Genomic DNA, 9820 nt, shown 5'->3' with positions numbered 1-9820 from the left:
CTAAAGGAATTCTAAAGTGAATTCCTTTAGAGCATATTCCTTGTGTTTTTAATTTTTGGGGGGGGGGATATAATGTATAAAAGTACACAATTTTATATACATTCATCTCCATGTAACTGCTACCAGATTAAAATCAATGTTTGCAGCACTTGGAAAATTTCATCATGCCCCTTCTGAGTTCTTACCTCTCTCTAAACAGAGGTCACCACTGATTTATTTTTGCCTATTCCGTAACTTCATATAAATAGGATCATACAGTGTGTTCTCATTCGTGTCTTGTTTACTTTGTTTTCATAATGATTATGAGAGTCATCCTGGCTGTGGGTGCCAGTAGGTTTCTTTTTGTTTGTTTTTGAAATGATGAGGAGTATTCCTTTGTTTATCACAATGCTTCTGTCTATACCAACAATTCTTTTTTTTTTTTTTTTAAGATTTTATTTATTTACTCATGAGAGGCACACACAGAGAGAGAGAGAGAGGCAGAGACACAGGCAGAGGGATGAGCAGGCTCCATGCGGGGAGCCTGACATGAGACTCCATCCCGGGCCTCCAGGATCATGCCCTGGGCTGAAGGTGGCACTAAACTGCTGAGCCACCCAGGCTACCCTATGCCAACCATTCTAATGTTGATGGACATTTAGGCTATTTCCAGTTTTCAGCTATTGTAAGTAAAGCTGCTGTGAACTTTCTTATCTTTTAATATTGGCTTCTATTATATAATTTCAGATGTGTTTCCTGGAAGACACTTTGACCATGGCAAGTAATGGGAAACATCAAACATTTAAATGAAGGCTTCCACATTTCAAGGACAACAACGATTTCAAATGCCATCATTCTTGTAAGTAAATCACAATATTGTAAAGTAAGTGCCTGGCATTATTTTTCACTTTGGCTCACAAGCAGAATAGTTCTCAGCAGCATTTTGCATCCTGCAAATTGGGAACCACCAGTGTGTTGTAAAGTAAGAAAAAAAAATTTTTTTTTAGGAAATTGAAAATAAGAGGAAAACTCAAACTCTTTTTGCATGGTAAGGGCAAGAATCATTATCTTTAGACTTCTGTTTCAATGATGCATGCAAGAATTTTCTGGGTTGTAACTATAAAGAGAAAATTGTTCAGGATCCCAAAGTGATGGAGTCTATGATTTTTTTCTGGGAAGAAACTAGCATTCCTGATAAAGCTTAAAGCATGGAAGATTTTCTGAAGTTAACAGTATTAAGACTTGTTCAAGGAAACTGGTTACCTATCCACTCAAGTTACTGTCAGGGAGTGTCGTTAAGAATCTAGTGACCTTTATCCAAACATTCCTTTTCTTTTAGTTGTTGGTCTAACAATAACCATTTTCTTTTTCCATAAAATGTCCCCACCACAAATACACCTTTGAATGGCTTACTATAGCTTGTGGTTTTTGAACAGCAAGATTGTAAAATAACTTTGAAATGTGTTTGTAATTAGATTGGTAAGAAGTTTCCTTAATACTGTGTAAAATATTTTTCTTTCTGTGAGTCAAGATTTAGACAAAAAATTCTGGAAGTTACTGATTCCAGGGGACAGGACAGGGGCAGACTGGTGGGACAGAAAACATAGAAGTTGGTGGTTTCCCAGATTGGGACCCTAGGTTTCTGCTGGGTGACAGAGGCTCTCATCCCCAGACAATACCTTCTAGAGAGGAGACCCAGTGTGGACTCACCAAGGGATCTCCGAAAACAGGATCTGTGCCATGACATTGCTCTGGGCCAGTCCTGCCTCTGTGGGAGTGGGCTGAGAAGCCTCTGATAGGGCTGACTGATGTGGCCAACAGGTGGAGGTTGATCTAAAGGACAAGGAGTGAGATGCTGGAGTCTACAAGAGCTCTTAGAATAATCACCTTATGGTCTTATGCCTTCTTGGAGGCCCTGGCCATGAAAAGCAGCATCATGTGGCCTTACTAGATGATAAAACCTACAAACACATGAAGTTGTCTGTCTTGGTCTGTGGTGCATCCCCTAGGACATAGTGGGTATGCAATAACATCTGTACAATGAACGAGTGTGAACTTCCTGTCACCAAGGGGTCTTGATGTGCCTCCCTCTGCTCAGAAGTCCTCTCTACTTCCTTGGACAGGTCAGTGCCCAGCCCAGAGCTGGTTGATAATTGCTCTCCTTGGTCCTTGGGTTTCTAACTTAATCTGCTTCTTTCTAAAAGGGCCAGGGGCTGGAGCCTGACAGATGGGTTTTGACCAGGGCCCTCAAAGTATGTGATTACCTGGATCCTATTTAGGGACTTTGTGCAAGCTGTTGGCTCTGAGTATGACCAGTTGGAGGAAGGAGGAAATTAACAGAGAGAGAAAAATAAAGTATAGACAGTTATTGTAAACAGGACAACAAGGGGAAGAGAAGGAGGGTATATTTACTGTAGCAATGTACAGCAAATGAACTATTAGATGAATAAATTACTGAAAATGCTGGAAGATACCTTAATATTCTATAAAGGGGGTTATTTGGCACAATGTACTGAATTAGTTGTCTGATATATACATTCTGAAACCATGAATTTTATTTTTTAAGATTTATTTATTTGAGAGAGAGAGAGAGACAGAGAGAGAGCGAGCAGAGGGGAGGGGCAGAAGGAGAAGGAGAAGGAGAGTGAATCTCAAGCAGATTCTTCACTAAGTGTGCAGCCTGATGGGGGCTCAATCTCACGACCCTGAGATCACCACCTGAGCCAAAACCAAGAGTCAGATACTCAACTGACTGTTCCAACCAGGTGCCCCTGGAATCATGAATTTTAGAATATAAAATCTAAAATAAACCATGTTGCATATCTCTCAGTTTGTTACTCTGCTGGAAATAATTTGATCTGGGTTATAAAAACCAATTTTCAGAATGAGGTAGAAGGCAGAAGAGGAATGGAAGGTTTGTTGAGGATTTTACCGGGGAGTGTGATCCCCAGGAGAGAAGAGTGGCTGTGTTATTGAGTTGCCTGCAGCCATGTTCACTGGTCCCCGGATCATGGGGACCCCTGAGGAGCCATCTGAAATGCATCTTGAGAGTACTCATCAGGGGGAGAAAGGGGAAGGACTGCCCACCAACTTCTGTGGGTTTGCCTGTAAGATGTTAACTCTCCCATCTTCCAGATTAGAGATTTGAGGAGCACCAAGTGGGTTCCTAAGGCATCCCACTCTGCAGCCACAGAGAGGTGCTGGTTTGGGTGGTAAGAGCCTTGGGTGTAGGTAGAACTGACTGGAGCTGTCAGCGGATGCCCCAGTGGAGGCTGAAACAAAAGACAGGTGGGGTTGAGGGGGTTCAGAGTGGTAAATAAGAGACATCCCATATAGGTGGTGAAGCAGTAGCACCACACAAAGTTATTCCTTGGGACAATGTTTTGGGCAGCAAGATAGATTGAAAATATTTAGACATTGGCTTCAGTCTTGGGTTTTGTTTCTTCCTAGTAGTAATCTTAGTACTGAAAAGTCTCCTTAATATATCTGCTCAGAGCTAGAAAAACAACAAAGGTCCAGTTGAAGATTTACTGACAGACCTCACTTCTGAATGCCTTACAGGGTGGTGCCTTACAAGGCACGTATTGACCTCCAAGATCCTATTCACAGACTGGATGTCTGTATGAGTCCCATCTTGAAATTTCCATTTTAGCTTTCTCTTCTGAGCCAAGGGTCTATTTACTTTTTCACCTTTAAGAATCTTTCCAGTGGAGGGGCACCTGGCTGGCTTAGTTGATTGGGCACCCAACTCTTGGTTTCAGCTCAGGTCATGACCTCAGGGTTGTGGGATTGAGTCCTGTGTTGGGCTCCGCACTCAGCATGGAGTCCATTTGGGATTTTCTTACTCCCTCTCCTTCTGCCCCTCCCCCATACGCTCTCTCTTTCTTTCTCTAAAATAAATAAATAAATCTTAAAAAAAAAAAAAGAGAAAAGAATTTTCCCATAGGAACTTGCAATATAATCTACTGGAGATAGAAATCAATACCAACATCTTGCCCTCTTGCCTTGTCAGTGATATGACTGGGAAACAGAGGGCTGGGACTGGGAGGGAGTCCCAGCCCTCTGAAGGGCTCCATCTCTGAAGGATCAGAGATGTCTGATCCTTCTTTTTCCTCCATCTTCATTCTTATCCCATGGTCAGCCAGATGTGAAATCCCAAGTCTACCCCTTCCTAGCTGCAGGCTGTCCTCTCTTCTCTTTTCCCTTAGGTGGCATAGTTCAGGCCCTCATCTCCTCTGCTCTGGATTGCAGCCACAAATGGCCTCCTGACTGTTGCTTTGCTTTTAGTCTCTTCTTCCAATTGTTTGGGAGGACATCACTGACTGCCTAGAGACCAGAGGGGACAGGAGAAGTCATGTAGTCTGGTGATCCTCAACCAACAGAAAAGAAGTCGTCTATGTGGGACCTGAGGTTTTTACAACTACCAAAATTGGCTCTTGCTTGTTCTCCAAGCCTACCAGTATTTGTGATGTGATTCCCACTCCTTCCTGCCATGGCTTATCCACTTGTAACCTTCTGGGAGGTGGGTTCTTGGACACTCAGTACTGCTCTTGGTCCCCCATTAGCAAGTGTTGATGACATACTGAAGCATGACCATAGATATACATTTAGTGGTGGTTGGAGGTCTGGAGGTGACACCGGACCTACAACACAGAGCACTCTTCACAAATACCACAGGAAGGCATACCCAAAGAAGATAGTCACTGACCAGCAGGGCCTTTCTGGCTCTTAGCCTGGTCTTAATTTCCTGTTTCACTTTGCTGGTTAGGGGAAGAAAAAGATGATTTTGGTCAAGCTCCCTTGAAGGGGTGGGGATTTAACTGAGTGACTGTTGGAAAGCATTTAACACATAAACTCTTGCCTAATGTTACAGTAATATGGATATCCCACAGGCCAGCTATATTCAGTCTTAGCAGAGGCATTGAGAAACCTAAAATGTGGAAGATATGTTCCTCTCAAAACACAGGAGACAATCTATGTACATGGACCAAGTACAAGGTCAGAGAGCCCAGGGCTGAAATGTAGGGGCAGAGATAGAGGCTGTTGGAGATTTTGCAGCATCTTTAAGAGCCAGTCAAAAATCTACAAATGAACACTTTGGCCTAATATTGTATTTTAGAATTGCAGCTCACAATATATCCAGTGTATTTATTTACCTGGTTTTCCTAAAGTAGGATATTTTACCCGACTAGAGTTTCACTGAAGGTTCACAAGGCACCTTTTCTTATAATTCTAGTTACCAGCTATTTTTCTCTGGTGCCAGAACAAGTGAATGAACAGAGAGAAAATCATCTGTCTGGTTTTTTGCTTACTTTGCATGATTGAATTTTAAACTGTCCTTTCAAATGTGGGTAGCCTGTAGACTCAGACATGGCAAATCTCTGCTAGAGATTCCAGTCATGAGTTAATGAAAGCCGTAAGGAAATAAGCGCGGACGTGTTGCCTTCTGTCAGTGTTTACTGTGTGACATGGAGATTAATTTTATTTTAATTAGAATCATCAGTGTGGCCTCAATTTCTTTAATGAATGCCAGGTTAAATCCATTGCTTATTTCCCAGCTGTGAATGAGTTTCCATTCTTCTATAACATGTGCCTATTCCACAGGTCAGATTTTTCTTTCTTTACGTAGCAGAAATTTTTTCCTTTTGTTTCATGGTTAGGATATTTAACTTGTTGGTTCTGTCAACAACTGAACAGAAGTAGAAGTAACATTTATGATCACTGCTTCTTAGGTTGAATGGATTGATTTGACTAAGGGTAAAACTTTCCAACATCTAATAAAAATGATTTATTCTTAAGACAAATGTTAGATGCTTGCTTCAGTTAGGTCACACTCAGCACACCTGTTATGGGTTGAATTGTAGCCCCAACCCCAACCCCAACTCCAACCATTCATATGTTGAAGCCCCAACTTCTCATTCTTCAGACTATGGCTATACTTGGAGATAGAGCCTTCAAAGAGGTGATCAAGTTACAGTGAAGCTGTTGGGTGAGCCTCTAATCCAACCTGACTGGTGTTCCTGTAGGAAGAGGAAATTTGGACACACACAGAGACACCAGGATGGGCACAGAAGAAAGACCAAGTCAGGACACAGCAAGCAGGAGGACATCTGTAAATGAAAGAGAGAGGTCTCAGGGGAAAACAAAGCTACTGGCACCTTGACCTTGGGCTTCTAGCCTCCACAATTGTGAGAAGTAAGTTTCCATTGTTTAAATCATCCAATCTTTGGCATTTTCTTATGGCGGCCCTAGTGGACTAATACAACATCCAAAACCAAGTTTATTACTTTCTTGTTCAAACCCATCCATTCATCCTGTGGCAAAGGCATTTACTGCTCACTGAATATCCATGTAATTCCCTGAAAGCCCGGTGGACCCACAGTTAGGTGGGGCCATGCACTAGTTCTGGACTGTGAGTGACACCAATCTTATCCCCTGTTACAGTGACCAAAGAGGCTACTATTCCAGAGGTGGAGCTCCAAGATGGTGGGTGTTCATCAGGTCCCTGGGAGACCCAGTGGAGCAAAACCTCCCACCAACCAGTGTAGGGGATGTCTGCCAGGTGAGAAATAATTCATTACTGTATTAAGCCTGGATTTGGAGGCTTTAATTTGTTTCTTCAGCTTAACTGTGTTTATCATGCATGACCAGTACAATCTTCATCCTTATAGTTCACCTGGGAATATAAATTTAACTGTGTGTTTAGACTCCTCTCACTTCCTAATCTCACATCCGATAGGTCATTAGTCCTTTCCATTCTACTTTTGCAACATTCCATGGTCCCTACCTTCCAGTCACAGAACAAATGATAGTGATGATGATGGTGATGATGGCCCATTGTTCCAGGCACTGCTGTGGTACATTACATATATGGAGTCATTGACTCTCATAACCTATAACATAGGTACTATTATCATTCCCTTTTTCAGGTGAAAAATTGAGGTACAGAGAGTTTAAGTAATTTGTTCAAGTTCACGCAAACTGGTAAATGACAGAGTTGGGATTAGAATCTTGTCAATTTGGTTTCCATAGCTTTCGCATAAATTCATGGCATTAATCATCCCTTCAGGTTCTAAGCCCAATGTACACTTTCACTCTCTTCTCCCACCAAGGACAATCCTCCACCTTGATGACTTCCAATCTCTTAGTCTAGAGACAGTCTAGGTTGTTTCTGCAAACCAGTCCTGCATTTGCCAACCTCTGTTTCATTGTTCAAGCTCTTCACCAGAAGCACTCTATTTCCCATTCCCTCTTCCCTGTGGTCCTCCCTATCTATAGCCTGTGCACTCTGCAATGCCTTGTTCATTTGCTACCTCTTCTGGGAAGCTTTCCTTGGATCATCTTCATTCAATATTCCCCAGATCCCTTGCCTATATTTTCCTTTGGGCGTTCATGGTTCAGTTATTTGTGCATGTGTTTATCTCTCTCCCTAAAGTATAAACCTCCTGAGCACTGGGACCACATTTTCTATTTTAGATCTCTTCTATAGGTAATGAGTACCAGTGCATTGCACATAATCATTGAGTTATAGATGTCAGTTGCAATTAATTGAAACTTTCCTTGAATGCATTGCCACTTAATAGAATGTACTAATGTTACTCCTTCTCACTTTGGCCACCATAGCTTAGAATTTCCAATCACACTGAGTGTAAGTGACTTTGTTAACATCAGAACATTTTTTCTTCATTCCTCTATCTGCTTTCATTTCTCTGAGTTTGATGCTATTGCTTCTCATCTGTATAATGTTAGCAAATTGCTCCTTTGGTTTTTATATTGGAACTGAGTTTCAATGGATCTCAATTATTCCTGAGCTTTGATTTATTGATTAAGAGCAGTCTTTTATCCTTGTGGTATTTTTTCAAACATGTGGTGATATACATTCCAGCAAATTGAAAGAAAAGAGAGGATGGTATTCCTGCCTATTTCCTCCCTGCAGTCACCTTTGAGTATTTTATGAAGCCTCAGCTCTCTTCTCTCACAGATAGGCAGGAAGCTGAAAGGATTGTATGGTTTGGTCACTCCTGCCACAAGTGTTTGTGATTCAAATGCAGGATGGAATTGTAACTTGAACAAATTTTCAGAAGACTTCAGGTGATCATTTTCCCCCAAGAATGTATTTGTGTTAACTGAATTCTTACATAGGCATGTATTTTCCATGGTATGGCAGCCAGCCTCTAAGATGGCCTCCAATGGCTCTTGCCTCCTGGTATTTATGCTTTTGTGTTGTCCCCTCCCACACTAAATAAGAGAGCAATCCCACGTTAAACAATAGAATATTGCAGGTGTGATGTGGTATAACTTCCAAGGCTATATTATAAAAGACATCTGGTTTCTACCTTGCTCTATTAGATCACTTGCTCTGGGAGAAGCCAGCCTCCAGGTTGCGAGGACCTGGAAAAACCCTTTGGAGAGCTCCATGTGGCAATGAATTGAGGCCTCCTGCTAACAGCTAGCACCAACTTGACAACAATGTGAATGAACCCTCTTGGAAGTTGATGCTCCATTCTTAGCCAAGTCTTCAGATGATTGCAACCTCAGTTGATGTCTTGACTTTAATTCAGGAAAGACTGGAGCTAGATCAGCTCAGCCAAGTTGCTCCCCAAATCCTGACCTACACAATCTGTGTGAGATGAAAAATGCTTATATTTGTTTTAAACCACTAAGTTTTGAGGTAATTTGCTGTGCAGCAATAAATAATACACATGGCATGTGCAGTTTGATTTTACTGGTTCTCTGAATCTACAGTCTTATGTTTTCAGTTCTAACTATTTTTAGCAATATATAGAGTATGACTGTTCATATGGTAGAAGTAAAAATCAATGATATAAAGGAAAAACCATCATGGTTTGTTCAAATGCTTAGCATAGAGAGATTGCCTCAGTTTCCTGCTTCACTTGTGCCTGGACCCCTGGAACTTCTTCACGGCATGCTCACCCTACCTGCTTCACCCCAAGACTCCTTTTGCTCCCTCCCCTTAGCCACCCTCACTCCCCTCCCTCAGGTGCATTATTACCGCCACCTACCTCAGGTCAACCTGGACCTCCACACTTCTTACATTACTATCATGCCTGATTGCTCTGCTGGGGAGGTCATGACTTTGAAGAACCTTGCAGAAGACATTCTTCATCAATCCTAGAAGGAGAGAAAATGTGCTGAGAAGTCCATACAAGGGCAAAACCACCAAAAGCAGTGAAGTCTGCATTTCAATGAGGTGGTGGGGTAGGTGGGGGAGAACATGAGTCATTCACAACATCTACAGACCAAATAGCCCCAGACACACAGACCAAGAGACCAAAGTAACCCCAGACACACACCATCCCACACCGTCACCTGAATGAGCAAGTGAAAATGCCAAAGCTAACTTGCACAAGACAGGTCATACATGCTGAAAGTGGGGAGGAAGGGGGTAGGAAGTGGGGAGAACACGAGTCATTCACAACATCAATAGACCAAAGTAGCCCCAGACACACAGACCAATAGACCAAAGGAACCCCAGACACACACAAGCCCACGTGTCTAGCCCAAGACACACATGACCTCACGTGGGGAACCTCTTTGACACCATTACCTGAATGAGTAGGTGAAACTGCCAAAGCTAATTTACGCAAGACAGACCCTACATGTTGACAAAGCAGAGTATCTCCTGAATAACCTGGAGACAAACACAGCTAGAATGAGGTCCTGGGCTACCTCCCTCTGGCCTTGGAAAAGGTGCCAGGCCCACTGCCATCTGTTTTCCCTGGCTGGCCAGGGAAGTTTGCATCACCTGCCTGAGACCCTGCACCTTCCCCCTCTCCTCTTTTTTCCTTTCTCTAGCTTCTTCTTTCTCTACACTCTCACA

At 42.5% G+C, this 9820-nt stretch overlaps 1 long non-coding RNA gene across 2 annotated transcripts; it reads left to right on the top strand.

Moving 5' to 3' along the window:
• Positions 1-387: 387 nt before the first annotated feature.
• LOC140595711 (uncharacterized) lies at positions 388-8671 on the top strand. 2 transcript variants are annotated; one of them, XR_011997541.1, is made up of 4 exons: positions 388-838; positions 6006-6174; positions 6424-6541; positions 8329-8671. It is a non-coding gene; the product is annotated as an uncharacterized lncRNA (long non-coding RNA). The 2 variants fall into 2 exon arrangements; XR_011997535.1 differs by having other exon boundaries at positions 5906-6174.
• The last annotated feature ends 1149 nt before the right edge of the window (positions 8672-9820 follow it).

This window comes from Vulpes vulpes, chromosome 1, assembly GCF_048418805.1.
Source record: "Vulpes vulpes isolate BD-2025 chromosome 1, VulVul3, whole genome shotgun sequence".
In the NCBI taxonomy this organism is placed as follows: domain Eukaryota; kingdom Metazoa; phylum Chordata; class Mammalia; order Carnivora; family Canidae; genus Vulpes; species Vulpes vulpes.
This window is presented reverse-complemented; position numbering and strand designations above follow the sequence as displayed.